Consider the following 20,975-nt stretch of genomic DNA (forward strand, 5'->3'; position numbering starts at 1 on the left):
AGGGACCGGTGGTGCCAGTGATCGGCAGCCTCGCCTCTGTCAGTGCGCCCCAGGGCAGCTGTGGCTACATCGCAGCTCATTCCCACCAGTGTGTGAATGTGTGTGTGAATGGGTGGATGACTGTAAAGCGCCTTGAGGGGTTCCAGGACTCTATAAGGCACTATATCAAATACAGGCCATTTTGTCAAGGACTGGAAAAAATGTGGGTAAAAAATGTCTAATATTTCTTTTTACCAATTTAATTTAAATTGACAAATGGGGTCATAGCGTCTGATGTTCCACAATTTTATGTTCCATTCTAATACTCTTTTTCTTTTCAAGGATGAATTCCAACGAAGCCATCAGATATCCAAAGAAGAGTTGGAAAATGTTCTTTCACTGAGAACTACCTTTACAGAAGCAGCTTCACTTCTTTTTGTTTCAAGGCAAACATTTTACAAGTAACTTAAAGATCATAACATCCCAGCCTCAAAATATGTCAGCATTAGTGATGAACAGTTGGATACTATCATATCACAAATAAAAACGGGACATCCAAATATTGGGGAAGTGATGCTTATGGGACATCTGCATTCCAGAGACATTGTAGTTCAAAGAAGGTGTTTAAGAGAATCTTTACACAGAGTTGATCCAGTGGGTATCCAGTCAAGAAGAAGATCATCCGTTGTCAGACGAGTATATTCTGTCCCACATCCCAATTTCATATGGCATATAGATGGAAACCATAAGCTAATTCGTTGGAAGTTTGTTGTCCATGGTGCTGTAGATGGGTACAGTAGAATGCTAATGTTTCTTCACTGCTCCAACAATAATCGTGCTGAAACTGTTAAAGACCTCTTCACTGTTGTGGTTGGACATTTTGGCTGACCATTTCATATTAGGACTGACCATGGAGGAGAAAATGTCAGAATTTGGGAAGACATGCAATCAACCCGGGGTGAAAGTTCTGTTATAACAGGAAGTTCAGTCCACAACCAGAGAATTGAGCATTTTAATAGAGACTTAAACAACAACTGTAGCAAAGTTTATGCACCAAAATTCTATGCGTTGGAGTCATTAGGTTGTCTTAACTTGGAAATCCCAACAGATTTATTCTGTCTTCACTATGTATATTTACCCAGAATCAACCGCACATTGGAGGAATTCAAAGCAGCATATAACAACCACTCCATTTCATCAGAAGGACACAAAACTCCAGTTCTACTTTTCTCACTAAACAGTTTTTGGCTCCACAACCCACAACAGTCAGCAAGAGACGTCCTCTCAGTAAGCGACCAGAGTGAGTTCATGCCCTTGACCAACATGGAAATGCAAGAACTTTCTGTTACAATCAACCCTCTTGAAAATGACAATGATAATGGAAAAACATTGTTTCAGAGAACACAGCAGTTTGTTTTCAACAAACCTGTATGAATGAACTCCTAAGTCTGACTAATGTAACACTTACACTTTTGAAACAATTCTGTAAATAAATGTTAGTATGTAAACTGAACATTTGAAAAAACTTTAATAACAATGAAATAGGAAATCACATGAATTGTGGATTTGTAGATCCTGTACCATATGTATTTGAGGATGTGAGGGACATTTGTCTTCAAATGGTGCTAAATAAAGAACCATTCATAAGTGCAAAAAGGAAGCAGTAGTTAAATTCATCATCATCTGCTGTTGTTTTCGCATTCACTAAAAGCTGAAGTTCATTTGCACATGTGTGTGCAATGGGATGAGTTTTGGTCTCATCATGTACAAGAGTTATTTTAGGAAGTGGATGAAAACCAAAACCCAGGGCCCTGCTGCTCCCTGTTGCAAATGCCAGGATGTGCCCAGGACTCAAAACATTCACAAAGTTCTCCTCATCTTCAGTCAGCATCTTGTCTGCAAAGGTGTCTCTCAGCTCCTTTTCTGAATACAGATGAAAATCTTTAGTTACTCTAGATCTTAAAGCTACAATGGCAAATCTATAAAACAAGCAAGCTTAAAACATTTTCCATGGATTTCAACAACATTGTAACTGTCAGCGCGTGGCGGTGAGTGAAGCAGATGCAAGGATTCACATGCGGGTGAGGGAAGCAGGCAGGCAGACAAACCAGTACGAGTAAAAGTATTTAATGATCACACGCTGGACAATGAAACAATGATCCACAAAGAGACACGGAACTGAAGGGGTTTAAATACAAGAGGGCTGGGAGCTTGGGTGATTGGAAAATGAGAGGCAGGTGGGAGCAATTAACAGAGATGCAGGCTGAACCAAATGAGGAGACAGGACAGGGTGTGACAGTACATCCCCCAACCCCCGCAAAGGGCGGATTCCAGATGCCCATAGGAACACAGAGCAGGGTGGGAGGAGGGGGGATCCGGAGGGGGGCCAAGATGGACCGAGGGGCCGATGGAGAGGAGGCAGGAACCAGTAGAGTCCGGTGGCCTGCGTCTGGGGCAGAGGAGGAGGCGACGACGGGCTCTTGGGGGCCTGCGTCTGCGGCAGAGGAGGAGGCGACGACGGGCTCTTGAGGGCCTGTGTCTGCGGCAGAGGAGGAGGCGACGACAACGGGCTCTTGGGGGCCTGCGTCTGGCAAGGGCGGGACCGGCGGTGACCGGAGGCAGAGACACTGGAGGAGACATTCTTGACTTTTGGGCTGGAGGCGGTGGCGACGACCTCTAGGCTGGAGGAGATGGTGTCGACCTCTGGGCTGGAGAAGACAGCGTCGACCTCTGGCTGGAGGAGACGGCGTCGACCTCTGGGCTGGAGGAGACGGCGTCGACCTCTGGACTGGAGGAGAAGGCGTCGACCTCTGGACTGGAGGAGACTGCATCGACCACTGGACTGGAGGAGACGGCGTCGACCACTGGACTGGAGGAGACGGCGTCGACCACGGGACTGGAGACGCGTCGACAACTGAACTGGAGACGGTGTCGACCACGGGGCTGGAGACGGCGTCGACCACGGGACTGGAGACGGCGTCGACCACGGGACTGGAGACGGCGTCGACTACGGGACTGGAGACGGTGTCGACCACTGGACTGGAGACGGCGTCGACCACGGGACTGGAGACGGCGTCGACCACGGGACTGGAGACGGCGTCGACCACGGGACTGGAGACGGCGTCGACCACTGGACTGGAGACGGCATCGACCACTGGACTGGAGACGGCGTCGACCACGGGACTGGAGACGGCGTCGACCACGGGACTGGAGACGGCGTTGACCACGGGACTGGAGACGGCGTCGACCACGGGACTGGAGACGGCGTCGACCACGGGACTGGAGACGGTGTCGACCACGGGACTGGAGACGGCGTCGACCACTGGACTGGAGACGGCGTCGACCACTGGACTGGAGGGTGCGTCGACCACTGGACTGGAGGGTGCGTCGACCACAGGACTGGAGACAACGTTGACCACTGGGCTGGAGACGGCGTTGTTGCACTGGAGGGAGCGTCAACCTCTGGACTGGAGGGTGCGTCGACCTCTGGACTGGAGGGAGCGTCGACTTCTGGACTGGAGGGAGCGTCGACTTCTGGACTGGAGGGAGCGTCGACCTCTGGACTGGAGGGAGCGTCGACCTTTTGACTGGAGGGAGCGTCGACCTCTGGACTGGAGGGAGCGTCGACCTCTGGACTGGAGGGAGCGTCGACCTCTGGACACGAGGGAGCATCGACCTCTGGACACGAAGGAGAGTCGACCTCTGGACACGTAGGAGCGTCGACCTCTGGACACGAGGGAGCGTCGACCTGTGGACACGAAGGAGCGTCCACCTCTGGACACGAAGGAGCATCCACCTCTGGACACGAAGGAGCATCAACCTCTGGACACGTAGGAGCATCGAGCTCTGGACACGAGGGAGCGTCGACCTCTGGAGTGGATGAGGCGTCGACCTCTGGAGTGGATGAGGCGTTGACCTCTGGAGAGGATGAAGCGTCGACTTCAGGACACGAGGAGGCGTCGACTTCAGAACACGAGGAGGCGTCGACTTCAGAACACGAGGAGGCGTCGACATCAGGACCAGAAGAGGCATCGACATCAGGACTGGAAGAGGCATCGACATCAGGACTGGAAGAGGCGTCGACCACAGGACTGGAAGAGGCGTCAGCCACAGGACTGGAAGAGGCGTCGACCACAGGACTGGAAGAGGCGTCGGCCACAGGACTGGAAGAGGTGTCGACCACATAACTGGAAGAGGCGTCGACCACAGGACTGGAAGAGGCATCGACCACAGGACTGGGAGAGGCGTCTACCACAGGACTGGAAAAGGCATCGACCACAGGACTGGAAGAGGTGTCGACCTCCGTCGACTTCTGGTCCGGGGGCGTCGACTTCTGGTCCGGGGGCATCGGCTTCTGGACCGCCGACTTCTGGACTGGAACCGTCGACTTCTGGAGTGGAGACGGAGCCGCTGCAGGAGGAGCTGCCGACTTCTAGACTGGCCGGCCCGGGGAAAAAGCCTCTTGGGTCACCGCCAGGACCAGAGTGGATCGAAATGGAGGCGCCGGAAACTGGGAGAGCAGGGAGGACAGACCGTCCAGCTGGAGCTCCTGGAGACTGAGGGTCTGATGGAGTTGGGCCAGCTCAGCTCGGAGACCTTAATCTAACAACTGAAATGTCTCCCCAGCCTCCCTTAGTGTCTACTAGGGGTTGTATGAACTAGTCGACTAGTCAACTTCACCGCTCTGTAGTGACTTTTTTTGCCTGTCATCGACTAGTTGCTGTCACGTGATAATGACCGACAAGATGCAGTCCTTGGAAAAGACAGCAGGTGACGAGCCCCTGCGCGTCGGGAGGCGACGAGCTGTGCCAGACCGTCGGTACTGACACCCGCCGTAAAACGGACATTTAACCAAATTGCGACCTTTACCCTCTTGCAATTTAACCTTCCCCTCACCCCCATCTGAACCTTAAGCAGCTTGAGCATGCACAGCTCTGATCGTTGACGCGCTCCAGACATCTGTGTCCTGAGCACGGCCACAGTAACATTATCAAATCAGGTGTCACCACCTCAAAAACAAATTTAACACGCGATCGTTCATGTTGGCTCATTTCCTTTTATGTTTTCTGTCTTTTTTTTGTGCCTAATGCGTTTCGCTGCTGTGGAGCAGGGCGCATCACCTGTTTTGTCCTCCGGTGACGCACCTCACTGATGCGGCCGGCGAGCAGCGAGCACTCCACTGTTTTTGCGGTCGGTAGATCTTTTAGAACTTCAGTTCAAAGGTAACTCATAAGGTGAATATATATGAACCCAGGTAGCAGTTTTTCTTTAGGATTGAGAGGAGATGCAGGAAGATAATAAACAGGCAGGACAGAAAAATAGTCAAATAAAAACAAGTTAGTTTTTGTACCTGGTGGTTGCAACAAACAGACACCATTGAAGGTAATCAGAAGTGAGGAACAGAAAATGAAATAATTATTTTAATGTTTAGAGCAGCAGGAACTCTGAGAGGCTGCAGGCGCATCAGTGAGTTTGCAGCGCTGCGCAGGGGGAGGGGGAAGAGGGCTGAAGCAGAAACTACCGTTGTTAAAAGAAATGTGTTTAACTTTGAAAATGTGGGCACAATTTTAATTGTCAAAAACTCCAGCGAACCATTAGTTCATTTTGCTCAAATAGAAATTGAGGCCTGCCTCTAATTCTGGCCCTCCTTCCAATAAAGGCCTGGAGCTTGATGAGCTTGAGTCAAATACAGGCCCGGGCCTGTATTAGAGGATTTACGGTATACCAACTTTTTCCAAGTATGAACTCTATCAAAAGAAAACATTTATATTCTTAAAGTTGCAGTTATGTAACTTGGGGTCAGTTAATGAGAAAGGTCCATCTTCAGTCAGTCAAGCAGGTTATTTAAAGTCGTACTTATAGGTCGTTTTTGTACTGTTAAAGCTAACTTGGTTTACTAAAAAAAAATTACATATCCATCTTGAAAACTGGTGTAAGCCCATCTTGATGCAGGACAGAACAAAAGATGATTGCTGGCATGAATTGGTACATGTACACTAAGCATGTCTTTGGGATGTCTGGAACGTTTTGGTTTGTAAATGTGAAAGACAATGATGTGTTGGGCTGTACTTGTGCATGGCAGGCAGCTGCTGGTAGTCATGACTGGCAGGTCAGGTGAGCACCATTGTCTGCTCAAGCGTGCAAATCCAGCTTTTTGACTGATCTGAAGTGGCTTCAATTAACTGAAGCAGCCAAGTGTAAGGGAGGGGACGAGGCAGCAAGGACCCCAAACAAGCATCCTGACAGATTTCAAAGGGTAGGATGATCAGGGATGTCTTACAGGTCCTCTAATGCCCCAACAGCTTCAACCTTTCTCCACCTTCTCTTAGCTAATTACTCAGTACTTGTGTAACACTTGGTGTGTGATCAGAGTGAAGTGGCTGAATTGGCAAGGTCAGCAAGAATGTTCTTTCATTAATGGCAGCTTTATTTATATAGCACATTTCATACACAGAAGCAATTCAATGTGCTTTTCGGGTGCAAGATCAGCAAGAACATAAAACATTAAAATCAATGTGACTACATAAAACAGCGGACGTAAAATTCTAAATTTAGAAATACACAAATAGTTAGATGTGAGAAGGGCAAAGTTAAAGGGTGAGCTGTTACAGTGCAGGAGATGCAGCATAAAAAACAATAATGCTGATTAATACATGAATGTTTTTTATTTTGAAATGGGGCACATTTTAGGTCATCAGGAAGCTTATTCCATCTGTGTGCAGCACAGTGGCTAAAAGCAGCTTCACCCTGTTTGGTTCTGATTCGGGTTTCTACAAGTTGATTGCTTCCTAAGGATCTTAGAGCCCTGCTGGGTGTATGTACTGTAAGGGGGTCCGACATGTGTTTTGGCCCCATGCCACTGACTGATTTATAAACTAATAGTATTGAAATTATTTCTGTAGTTTACTGTTTACAAGAACAGGGGTGATGTACTTGGTCATCTTGGTTCTTGTTAAGACTCTAGCAGCAGCATTTTGAATAAGCTGCAGTTGATTCATAACTTTTGATGGGAAGACCAGACAAAAGACCATTGCAATAGTTGATCCTAAAAAGAGAGATCATATCTCTCCTGTCTTAGCTTCCCTACGTTGGCTGCCTGTTAAATTCAGAATAAATTTTAAGATCCTCCTTCTCATATACAAAGCTCTTAATAATCAAGCTCCATCATACATCAGTGATCTGATTGTTCCATATGTTCCTAACCAAGCACTTCGCTCTCAGACTGCAGGTTTACTGCAGAATATCTAAAATTAGGATGGGAGGCAGATCTTTTAGCTATCAGGCTCCTCTCTTGTAGAACCAGCTCCCAGCTTTAGTCCTGTGAGGCAGACACTTTGTCTACTTTTAAGACTAGACTTAAAACATTTTTATTTGATAGGGTCTATGGTGATGTTTGCCCAGATCTGGACAAGTGGGGGAGTAGAGGGAGGTGGAGATTACAGTCGGTAAAGACGGCTCTCCCTTGCCCTACCTCCAACATGCCTCCATCTAAAAGGCTAGGTTATCCAGAGTTATCTCTGTAGTTATGCTGCTATAGGCTTAGACTGCTGGAGGACACACTGACCACTTTCCATACTCGACTACTTTCTTCAACAATCTGCTCTTTAACTGTATTATTTCCTGCTATTTCAGCTGTTAACGTTATTTTTTCTCTAAGTGTTTTTCTCCCCAGAAGAAACTACAATGATGTTCTGCTGAGCTGTGGTGGCCTCATGGAGGGGGCCATCGTCTAGCACACTGCTGCTAACCACTTAAACATTCTCCCTCTCCTGATAATATTATTTTACTTTCTTTGACATTGAATGTGCTACTATTAGTTTACCCGTTTAATTATAGATTCACTAGGATAAGTACAATAAGGTTTATCTCTCACCAAATAGAATATTTACTAAGAAATCACAATGTAACCATAGAAACATTACTGTGTGTGTGTGTGTGTGTGTGTGCGTGCGTGCGTGCGTGCGTGCGTGTGTGTGTGTGTTTGTGCTCTGTCTTCTCGATCCCCAGTGAGTGGTGGCGGATGGCTGCTTATACTGAGCCAGGATCCTCTGGAGGTTTCTTCCTGTTAATTTGACCAGTGAAGCTCAGGTCTGAATCAATTATGATGCAAGATTTCTAACCTGAGTTTTTGTTTTTATTTCTTTGGAGCCAAGTTGATAGCAGTCTGACTGGGGGGTGGTTGGGCATGGCCAGCTCCAGCTTGTTTTCTTAAAGTGACAGGTAACTGAAACGGCTCATTCTGGAAAGTCTTGCTTCATGAGAGAGGGAATTTGTGCAAATAACTCTATAAACATGTTTTGAATAGGCCATAGGACTATTGTGTCTTTATTTTTTAGTCAGCATAGGCCTTTAAACCTTGCTAATAAATGATTGTCTAATCTTGTTAGTAACAGTTAGCACTGCTAGCCCTTACAAAATCAACTTTTGTTAAACCCATCCTCATAAAACAGACTGGTGATATGAGTGGAGATACGCTATCTGTTCAAACACTGGAACCCCACACCGAAAACAAAAAAGTATCACAATACAGCAATGTGCAAACATTAAGTTAAAAGAGAGATTTAGCGTAAAGTTACACTGAAGTTCTCTAATGATTCTCTGGCTGGTTCTCTGCAGAACTGGTTAAGGACTGGCACTTCTATAAGCCCTGAACGAACATTGTAAATCCCTTCTTTAAAAGAGACATCAGATTCTCTCTTGGTAATTCTTAAGATATATTATAGTGGTTAAAGAAAAAAAGCCTAGGGGCATATTTCCAAATTGCACTTGTACAGCTAGTGGTAAAATTGAGTTTTTATAAATGGTTTAGATCCAAGGCCCTAATTCAGATTAGAACAATAAAATACATGTTAAATTAGTCGTATGCTGGTGAGAGCAGAAGCTCAGGGTTATAGACATGATGGATTCAGCTGTGTGTGAAGGGACAGGCTGTCTTCTTTCTGAACTGGAGCTGTACAAAGTTGTATGTGAACTAAAGTAAAGATGTTTTTAGATTTTTGAACCTTTTACATTACTACTTGTTAAAAACAACAACAACAAAGTTTAAGCATCTTGTCTGAACAAAAGAAATTCATTTGACTTATATTGTTACTAGGAGCAGCATGAACAAAGCGTTTATTTTTACTAAATTGCTTATACATATAATTATTTATTTTTAATTAAAAGAGCTTTACGTAATAATGACTTCCTGTGGTCAAATTTAGGTACTGTAGTCCATGATTCAAAACAAACGAGTGACATCCACCCCATCGTGAGTTACAGGTCAGCGCCAGAAGAAGACTAGATGACCCATGGAGACGAGTCATACACAGTAACTTGATAAGTAAATAATACACACACACACACACACACACACACACACACACATACACACACACACACACACACACACACACACACATACATACATACATACATACATACAATGGTAATATCAAGTTGTTGGTAACTGAAAAAAGTAGCTTGAGATATTTTTAGAGGCGACTATTTATTTTAAATTCACAGTTAGCATTGTTAGCTGAACGTTAGCCACTTGCCTTCACTATCTGTAAAACAAAAAGGAAACTGCAGCTTCAGGGGTTATGAGAAATAACTTCTGGGCCACTTCTTTTATAGACTTCAAGTACAAAAGTCAGTGCAACAGTGTTTGCCAGTGCAGACTTGGCAACCCTGCAAGCTCACATATTGTAAACAAAGATCATCGTTGGCCTTTTTAAAAGGAGAAAAGCTGGCAACCACCCAGTTAGCTGAGCAGGAAATATGTTTAATTTTAAACTTTCCAAGGGAACATGGCTGAGACTTGACTGTTTAGTGATTATTTCACTGTAGATTTCTTACACTGTACACTGCAAAACCTGCTGAGTAAGTTCAACTCAAATGAGTTGAGGAAACTGATTGCTTTACATCATTTAGGTTCAAAAGAAGTTCAAAAACAAAAGGAAAATGCAAAGATTTACTTTGCAAGATTTTTTTATTATAAACAATTTGTCATTTCCAAAAAATGTCACAAATAAAAGATAAACAACTCACAACAAATCAGTGTTACAGATGTCCAAGTCCTCGTTGAGGTGCAGTAGCAGGTCAGCCAGGGCTGCTGTTCATTGTTGTCCAGTTGGATGAATATAAGTTGTGATTATTTACTATTTTTTTGCAATCAGCCTCTGTTTAAGACATATGAAGCATTTTTTCCTGTTCTTCAGAAGTTTTCATGAGTTTTTTCATCATCTCACCTGTAAGTCCAGTCCTCCTCCTTTTGTACAGCATCAGATGTTGAGGTGACTTCAGGTCCAGTCAAGAACAGAAGGAGTGTTGCAGATTTTGGTTTGTGATCCTATGTAGATCCATGTAGAGCTGCGTGGGTAAAAACAAAACATTTACATAATATTAGCAACCACATTTGAAGAAATTAGGTAAAGCTTTAGTTTTGTTCAAATTTTGGTCCATAACTTTAACTGTTTATTTTATTTTGATTTTATTTAACCTTTATTTAACCAGATGAGTCGATTGAGAACTCAGCAACAGACACATAGTTAGCTTTACATCTAGCGATGGGTACCGAATTCGGTACTTTTTAAGGTACCGACCAAATTCCATAGAGCTCCGGGAGTTGACGTCACTTTTCCCGGCATGCAACAGTTCAAATCGAAACGGCGCCATATTGGCATGCAGAAGCCGGCAGCTGGACTATTTGTTATCGTCAGAAAACTCAATCAAACGGGAAATATGGTAGATTCCTGTTGTGCCCCAGGATGCAGAACAAACGCAGACGACATAAGGAATGAGCCATCTACAGGATTCCCCAAGATCCGGAGCGTCACAAACATTGGATCATTGTAATAAAACGCACTAGTGACCGGGCAAAAATGAAGCTGTGGGATCCCGAGAGTAAAGGTTTTCGCTTATGCAGCGACCGCTTCATATCAGGTACTTAAACAACGTTTCCTCAACTGTATATGGTATTTATTTTAAATGCTTTTATTACGATTCTTAGTGGGTTTCCTAAACTTATTTTGGCATGGCTTTTTCTGTCTTATTACTCATAGCAACAAGTAAACATCACGTAAAACGTTTCCTCGTGAGTTCTGCGTGCTGCTGTTTACGTGTCTTATGATCACAGCAATTAACCGGCTAAGCTGTATTTAATTTTTAAGCAATGGTTGATTAATTGTCAGATCACACACCGAGACTACTTACGTGTAAATCTGTTATTTGTCCGTCCATCCATCCATTTTCATCCGCGTATCCGGAGTGGGGTTGCGGGGGCAGTAGCATGACTTCCCTCTCCCCAGCCGCCGGAGCCAGCTCCTCCGGGTAAATCCCAAGGGGTTCCCCGGTCAAGTCCGGTGTTGTGCCGGTAAGAAGCCCGCTCCGACAGCTTCTGGCGTCGGAGCGGGCAGTAGAGTCGAGAGTCCCAGACCTTCTCCCCAGCTCCTCCGGCCGGGGGAATCCCAAGGTGTTCCCCCGGCCAGGTCCGGTGTTGTGCCGGAAAGAAGTCCGCTCCGACATCTTCTGGCGTTTTTAAAAAGTATCCCAGGGGCACAGTAAGGGTTGGAGATGTTTAGTCTATTTAATTTCTGACTATATAAAACGATTTCTTCTGTTTTAAAGTGTGAAGTAAACTCCGACGAAGTAAAATCCAAGCGGATCCCGTTCATGTTCATGGTTACATCCGTGTTTGTTTACCTTTTTTGCATGCCAAAATGGCGTCCACTAACTGAGAGTCACGTGGGGTCCGGAGCTCTATAGTATCGACTGAGCACCGATTCACGTCATTTGAAACGGTGCCTCGTTTCGGTACCCGTCCTTCACAACGAGTACTTGCCTAGACAGCTGCGCATGCGCAAGAGCGTTATGTCGTCGGTCGCTGTGAGCAAGTTATAAACAGAGCAGCATGGTAGAAAGAACGCACGCTAAAGCTTGGGTCCACTTCACTAAATGTGATGGGTAACTGGGTGATGATGAAACCAGCGACAACGATCTAAGTGAGGCATCCTCATCTTAATCTGCTCTGGTAGGTAAATAAAATGTTTAAGATAACGTGAGCTTGATTTGTTAGCTTCCGTTCCGCTAATGGTGCGTTCGCTTTCACCTCAGAACTTCGAATTTCCGACTGGAAGAACATGAACGCGCTCTAAAGTTTGGCTTCACTTTACTAAAGGCAACAGGTGATTGGGTGAAGATGAAACCAGCGACAACGATCTAAGTGTGAGGCATCATCGTTTTAATATGCTCCAGCAGCTAAATAAACTGTTTAAGATAACGTTAGCTTGATAAATTAGCTTACATTGCCACCATTGTTATCAGCTAATGGTGCGTTCGCTTTCTCCTCGGAAATTCTAACTTCCCAGTAGGAAAAATCAAAGCAAAAGGACGGCAAAAGGAATGAAGATACAAAGTAAATTTAGTTCACAGTAAAGATGTTTGCTTCAGTTTAATTTTCAGCTTATAAAACTACAAGGACGATGTTAAAATACAAACAGTTGTGTGTTATTTATCATGATATTTATCAAATATGGTTATATATTGAGAAATATATATATTTTATTATAAATGAGAATTAAAATATTAAACACTCAAAAAGTTCTACAATTGGTACCGTTAAGTGCCGGCGTAGATTCCTAGGTACCGGGAATTAGTCCCGAATCGATTCAAATGTCAAAGGTACCCATCCCTATTTACATCAATTAAAAACAGGTCAGATAAAAATATACAAGAAAAATAAAAAATAAAGAAAAGAAAAGAAGAAAAAATGCAACTGTTAAATCCATATTGTTTGAAAAAGAATGCCAGTTGAAGTAAGAGACAAACATCATTTTTGAACGAGAATTGTAATGCGGAGAAGACAAACTTATATCCATTAAATTTGAAATGTGAAGGGAATATAAATAGCAGTTGCAAAAAAAAAGGATTAAAAAATTTAATAACATAAATAAATAAAATTAGATTCTAGGATACTTTGTTTATTCAGGGATTGTAAACACTTCGTTTTGATTCATAAAGAGTCAGGTTTGTAAAAGTAAGAATTTATTTTCCAAACAATTAAAACATGACATGTAAACTAATATTTACTGTGATGGATGAATCTAGATGGAGTAAATGTGGTGTATGGTGCCTATGTGTGAATGCGATGTTATCAGAACTTCCGTATCTAGGAAAGCTGAATTCTGGGTGTAAACAAATTTGATTTGCGTTAAGCTATGAAGTTGATTCTTATCAAAAAGGCATCAGACACAATCACACTGTGTTGTACCTCACTCTTCTCTGAGACCCTCTTCGCGGATCCAGAGGTCGGATGACCTCTGGGCACCCAGGTCCAGTAGATTGACCACAGCGCCGACTTCTCCAGTCCAGAGATGTCGCCAGGCACACAGGTTGGATGAAACCGTTTGCATCTCGAAAGCCTCTTAAGGAGTCGGAACAAAATCAGCTTTGTTCTGCAGGAACCGTTTGCTGTGTCAGCTTTGCAACAACCTTGACGGCGTGTCAAGGCTACTTCTTAGTTAAAGAGACTTCACTACGGACGGCCGTTTCCGTAGCTTCCTCTAGAGCTCTGTAGAACTGGAACACTCTCCAACTTGAACTCGAACTTGAACTGCTGAATCACCAGAGTGATTCTGTTTTAATATTCTCATGTTATGATTTGTGTGGCCAATCGGAGGTTGACATGTTGAGGAATATTACCAAGACAACCTCAGAACACAGGCCTTCTTGAGATAACGAATGCTCTGATCTGGGGTAAAGAAATATCTATGTGTCACGGGTTTAACTTAACTTTCATTTGTCCTTGTGTCTGGTGTAGATGGTGATGGCCTTGTCATATCAACACTACGGATCCATATATAAATCAATATAATAATAACATAACATTCATTTCAAACTTCAGTCATTCAAGCTCAGATTAATGAAAGCATTTCATTATATTATAATTATTATAAGTGACAATAAACAAACGTTTATTAAATGATTATTTGACTTATAAGTTTTAAAAGTTCTTCTGTCTTGTGCTGTGAATAAAAACCTGTCTTAGATAAGAGTGAGCCTGGAAGGGCCTTGAAGCAACAGTCTCTACTGTAGATTAGAGCTCCAGTTGGAGACTTATGTCTCCAAATGACCGATACTGAAGAGGTGACGTGTAGATTGAAAAACAGACCATTTCCGGAGGCTACAATAACCAGACTTTATGCTTTGCACTCTGAAAACTTGCATTTAGCCATTGAGTTATTTTAGTCTGCACTCCCACATAAAGTTTGACAATATTCCATATGGCTTATAACACCACTCTAACATTAGTCTTGTTCTCGTTAAGAGCCACATATGCCACCACACCTCTGCTGGGGCTTTTGTTGATGTTCATCAAGGTTACCAGCCAATCAGTGCAAAGCTTCCTTAAAGCTTACTGAGTTCAATAACCTAGATGCAAACCCACATATTTTACCTAAACTAATGCAACATTTCAGAAAAAAAAGTGCACTAAAGACCGAAAACCATGTGTCTTGTCTATACTCTCTTCCAGTCCTTGAAATGACTTGACTTCTTATTTTTCCGGACTGCGTAGGACCGTTGAGTGCTGACAGCTTTGAAATTGTTCATAAAGTTATTAACATATGGCTGCACCACAAACTGAAACAATCCACAACAATATTCTAAATTTACATTTAATGATATGGATCAGTGGACCCCCCACCCCCCACCCCCACCAACACACACACACACACACACACACACACACACACACACCCTCTCCCCCAGATCTCCATCCTGTTTGGTACTCACCTAGATCAAAGCACCGTGCACATCTGCTCCCTTTTCTGCTGCCATGCTAGCCAGCTGGACTCCGTCCGTCAGTTCTCTCTGTCTAGAGTTGTGTCAAGACTGAATGTCTGTCCAAAGCTTGAGCTTCTTGGCAAGCTGCTAACATAAACAGTGAAAAAAACAAACAAGACAGTTGTGAGAGTGAGCGTGGGTGAGAGCTTGTGCCTTATCATATTCTTGCAAGTAACTCCTTGTCAACTTGGTAGCTTGTGTGCGCATCTATGTAGACGACTTGAATGCAGAACATTTTAAGTGTGTGTCTGTGTGACAAGATATTGAAGAGACACTTGGTTTACAAAGACTGTAGTGAAGTTCACCCAACCAAGTGAGACAGAGACTCTTGTTCTGTAATTACAGTTTCAAAACACTGATCCAAAGACAAAATCATAAAACCACAGGTGTAAATCAACCATGAAGCAGCACTGTCTTCTTCTGATAAACAAACTGTACATAAAGTAAACTTTTACATTTCCTCTTCACGTCTTGGGGTTTTCTTCCAACAACAAACATGAAATATCCTTGCAAATGTAATTCAGATGTATGTGTATGGTAATGTGATGTATAAAAAGGATCACACAGACTCCTTTATCTGAACAGCCATGTGACAGAACAGACCCACTCCAGCATGGAAGCGTGCTCTGGCAGTCTCATTAAAATCCTCCAAATCTAATTCTCTTTCAAATATCACCCCAACCTAAATAAACATGGCCAAGGACGCCGCCTCATACTACACACGCCCGTCAACCAAAGGCAAACAGGATTTCACAGAACATGTTGGTTGCGTTTGGCCAAAAAAGATTGCAGAAAGGCCTGGGTAGGTTGTAACTAAACGTCACAAACTAAACAGTGGCAGTGATGCAATTTGGGCTCAGAACACAGCCAATCCATGAAGATCCTTAGCATTAAAACAGAAAAAAGCTAGTTCATTTCAGTTCATTTTTTCATGACCATGTCATTAAGTACAATGGTGAAATGTAAAGCAGACATGAATGCTTTCAGCAGAGCAGAATTGGGAGTCACAAGCTGCCTCAAAAGGAAAATAAAATGTGACTCACTTAAAACCTAAACACAAGCTCGTATTGGGCTCAGACATGCTGCACAGATCATAGGCTACTTTTATAGGCTCCTCATATTCGTGACCAGCATTCAAATTCCTTGTGAGCTTTTTTACCTCAGAGAGGGAAAAGATGATCTGCATGAACGAATGAAATATCTTAAGATCCCTGTGTTTACACACATATACCAAGGAAATGTCAATCAGATGCAAAATACAAAGGTTGAACCATGAAAGAAATGTCAAAAAGATACTCTGGTTCTGTTGTGTGTGTATTTGGCCAGCAGCTGTTTGATCAATAGCTCACCTGAATACGTGATCATTCTCTCTGACTCAACAAAGCAGGCGTGCTTTCCAAACACGATTATAAAATACATGCCACGCTGGATCAATAAGCCCTCGCTCAAAAATCTGTTCAATACCAGCGTTCATTAAACATTTTGGAGTGTCAAAGTGGGTATGGGCATGTGATCATAAAATTCCTCGAGACTTCCGCCAACCTCCTCATGAGATCACATGATCCCTTGAGACTTTAAAGGTCACGATTTGTTTATGCCGTCCACCATTAACACAAACAAAAGGCAATCACGTTTGATATCGCTGTTTGATGTCACATATGATGTTGTTCCTCTCCACTGCCAGGGTTAAAACCGTGAAAAACACGCTGCTGACCTCTGGAACGAGGCTGTGAGTAAAAAGGCCGTTAGGTCACATGTGAGCTTCAAATATATGAAATAGCACCGCTGCAATAGTTGTATTTTGGAAATTACTGGGGATTTTACATTCAAACAGTGTGTGATTTCCTGTCTAGCGCTATGCTAACTGTGGTAATTGATGCATCCCAGAAGCGGCTTGCGGAAAAAATAGGACTCTATCCTACCTTTAGTGGCATGGTGCGGTGCTTCTGGGTCGCGCCTGAAATTGCTGCATCACAGCTGGTTTGTTACACTCCATAGAATATAATGGATTCTATTTGAAGCTGTGCCGTTACGCTGCCGTTACGCGCCGCTTTTGCTTCCAGTGTGCAGTAAAGGCTACACCCCAAAAAATTAAGTAGCAAGTCTTTTTACATAAAAAGAAAATGGAACCAACTATAGGGCTAACAGGTAAACACAATGACCCATATACCCCTCTTAAGTGAGGTCATGTCCTCAAAATCACTTTATTACTATAAAAAAAAACATATGTTCATTGGAGGAAAAACCCTCCTACAATGAATAAAATTTTTCTGCATGTCCCAAACAACAAACTCATAAAAACATTGGTTTGTTTCTGCTGTCCCAAAAATAGGAGCATGGCTGAAATGAGCTTCCTTGATAGGTAAGACGGACCCAGGCTTCAATATAAGGTGAAAAGCTCACATCTAGAGGGAGCTTGGCAGAGAGTCACTGCTCTTCCTTGTGGGACAGAGTCAGCTAATGTGGTTCAAGTCTCTGAATGGGATGTTTCCTGGTCGCCTCCTTCTGGTGGTTTTCTAGGCATGCCCACTGAAAGGAGACCCAGAACTCACTAGAAGGATATAGAATCAACCCCTTTAGACATTACAATAAGGATATCTTCATTAATGTTCGTGCATTGTTAAGCATTAAAAATTATTAAATAAAGTATTAACAGCTGCTTAATATTAATGCTAATAATAAGTAATGCATTACTAAGCACATACACACCCAGGCCCCTTGTCCTAACCTTAAGGACACTTAATAGTTAACAATATCAGGAACATTAATAAAGGAATTATTTGTTTATTAATGCTTAATAATGTAGTAACATGAATGGCCTCATTTGTGACCCAAAGGTCACACTTCCTCAGCTAGGTCGAGCTGGGTCGAGCTGTACGTTGTCCACAGATTATCCATCACAGGAGACATACAGTCTGCTGAAAACCATCTTTAATCCAACTGCCTTTTATCTGTCTGCTGTTCCGTCCCAAGATGAAGGACACTTCAATATTTAAAATAATCATTTTTAATAAACTCTTTTCAATGTTTATTACAAGGTTCATAAATAATCATCATAAATAATCATCATGGTTCATTTTCAATGTATTTAATTACTGAAATGATTTATTATTCTTTGGTTAATAATTATTATTTATGATAATCAGTAATGTTTGATCAGTAACCAGAAGGTCATGTTCACGTGTACACACCATGCAGGATGGAATCAGGGTAAAGGTAACCACCTCACATGTCTTTGCTCCATAACCAAAGCTTTCTATCTCTGAGAGGGCGTGTTCTGAGGTTTTGTTAAAACCAAAAACTCCTCAGCTCAAGTTCAGTTCTGAACCGACCAAAGCCTCTCCGTGGTGACGAGGGTCCATGAGGATAAGGGTCGGCCGCCCGAAGCCTCCACCTAAGCTGTTCTGTCACGCCGATAGAATTGCTCCGAATAAACACCACCTGCACCAGCTGACGCAAAACTCCTTCAGAGTTATTGATTTTTGAGACGCAACCAGTTTCACCAGTCGTTGTGACCCGGAGACATCTCAGGACCGATTTGGTCGCACTACGGTTCTTCTACCAACCTCGTGCTTGGGGGTTCATCATCTCCACCTGACATCTCGGATCCAACAGAGGGTCTCCTGAACTGGGTGAGGTAGACACTTCCGACAGATGGCGTCTGTATGCTGTTATCTCTAAGGAACAACTTGGTTAGCTGCAAAACAACTTTTTCCACCCAGAACGCGTTTCTCTCTCTGAAAGAAATCTTCCGAGATCCATCCACGCATCCAACACACGCATTTCATTATAGTTTCCACCCAGGCACAGGTTGCTTTTAATACCAAGTTTTAATATCAAAGTTGTTATAAATTGTCATTTTTAAATTGTTAGTAATAAATTCTTAACTTTTTAAACCTGACTCTTCTTTGAAATGAAACACAGAATGGTGTATATTTGGTTATTGAATAAGCAAAGATTCCATTATGTCTTCTGTTTAATAAATAAACTTTTGCTATTAATTAAATTTCTTAAATTAAATATTAATCTTTGGATTAAATATAGACCAAGACAGTTGGTGTATGAACTTCTGTTGATTGTATAAATATCCTGGACATGTATACATGATATAGCTTCATATGCTAATATTGTTTGATCTTTCTCAGGATCTAACAAAGCCATGGGCGTAATTTTGGGGGGGGACAGGGGGGACATGTACCCCCCCCCCCCCCACACACACACACACACACACACTTTTTCCAAAGTCAAGTTTTGACCCCTGCGCTTTTTACCATCCAAAAACAATATTACACTATATTAAATTGACACTGGTTGAGCTCTAGGACCAAGCAGAAAACAACCGTTTGTGTTGAAGCCTGTTTCCCATTAGAACATACTGTAAAGATACCCCCCACCCCCACCCCCACCCACATGTCCCCCCCACTTCTAAAGTGAAAATTACGTCCATGAACAAAGCTGATAGCAAACAGCGTTAAATCCTAGTATGTAGATTGTCCACGTCACAATAATTCACTAAGGAACTTTAATACAGAGACCCTTATTGTAAAGTGTTACCATGTGAGCATGTGAGGTCAAACTTTCTCCTAATCTTTAAGTTGTTCTGTTCTTAGAAATCTAAAGGGAAACTGTCTAAATGCTATTGTTAAACATTCAAACTGTGATAGCACGACTGCTGGAGTTTTAGAATAACTGAACCAAAAGGGCTCTGCTTCCTTGTTCTTCTTATTTTCCTTTATTCTTTCGTCATTTAACAATAAAAGGTCCAACATGCCACCAACACCTGTCTAGCTGACACCAAATGTCAAGGCATCATGACCCTGCGTTATATATCTGAAAACACACTAATAATAGGAAGTAGTAAGTGCAAGGCAGGAAGGTGGAGAAACAAAAAATATACAAGATTAGAAAATAGAACACTGAAAAAACGAAGAGCTGATGAGTCACAGGGAGAAGAGGCACAATGAAAGATAGTTCTTGTTTCATAAAATCAAATCTAAATTAACGAAATGATGAGAGAAGAACACAAAAAATGACTGGAGGGGGAAAAAGGCACAACAAGATTAGGATAACCCCCCAAAAGGCAGAAACATAACAGAAAAAGACAGGATTGCTCCTCCCTGTCTTGGTAATCAGAACATCGCAAAAGACTTAAAAGAGGGGAAAAAAAGAACAAAACACCAGCGGGTTACATCAAAACCGAATTCAAACAGGAACCACTGAGCGAGAGTAACTGACACAATTTAGAGAATAACTGTCATCACAGTCAATAAACCAGGTACCACCCACACAAGGGCAACCAGCGTTAGACCCATCGTGAAGTCGGATGAAAGGATGCTAATTCCCCTGCAATGCAACACGAACAAACCTCTTTTGTTATAAAGGCTGCCGCAATCTGATGCAACAGAAACATGAGAAACAAGAGCAGAAACCGTACTGCCCCAACCTGTTCTTCTCTCATTTGCATCCTAAGAGCAAATCTGACATTTATGTATAACCTTGGTGACATGCAAACCAAGTGCAGCCAATTCCATAACCTACATGTGCATTAGAATAAAAAAGGCTGTGCAGATCTGAGACCAATCACAGGTCGACACGTACTCTCACTCAATAAAATACAAACCCCATTTAATGACCTCTCAGGCGCCTCCACGGTGACATTTCCTCAATCTTTTATAGCCACCAATCCACCCAGCCTCCACGTCTCTTCTCTACCACTACTGCCTTCTTTCTTCCACTGTTTATATTTGAAATATTCTCCTGTGCCTACTTCTTCTTCTCTTTCTATCCAAAATAACTGTCATTCCAAAAAAGGGTAATCATTTTCTTTCAATGATGAGGCAGGGAAGATGAGCAGATACAGGAGAAAAAAGGATCAAAAAACAATAATTGAAAGAGTTTTTACTTTCTTTCTATCTATCACAAAGTGAATATTAAAGCTCTTGTTATCTCAGACAACATTCCCAATGTTTAAATCATTTTACCATTTACACAGTTTTATTGCATAAGGTTTTTTTAATTTACATCAGTACATCACAAAATGCTTTGGTGTGTAAAAACTTAAACAAAAGTTTTAAAGTGACCCAAATGCAGAATGAAACAACTTCACATTGCCTGAAAATAACTAATGAAAAGGACTTTCTTATATAAACAATGTTAGATTTAAATCCAGAGCC

The sequence above is a fragment of the Nothobranchius furzeri genome, chromosome 5, assembly GCF_043380555.1.
Source record: "Nothobranchius furzeri strain GRZ-AD chromosome 5, NfurGRZ-RIMD1, whole genome shotgun sequence".
In the NCBI taxonomy this organism is placed as follows: domain Eukaryota; kingdom Metazoa; phylum Chordata; class Actinopteri; order Cyprinodontiformes; family Nothobranchiidae; genus Nothobranchius; species Nothobranchius furzeri.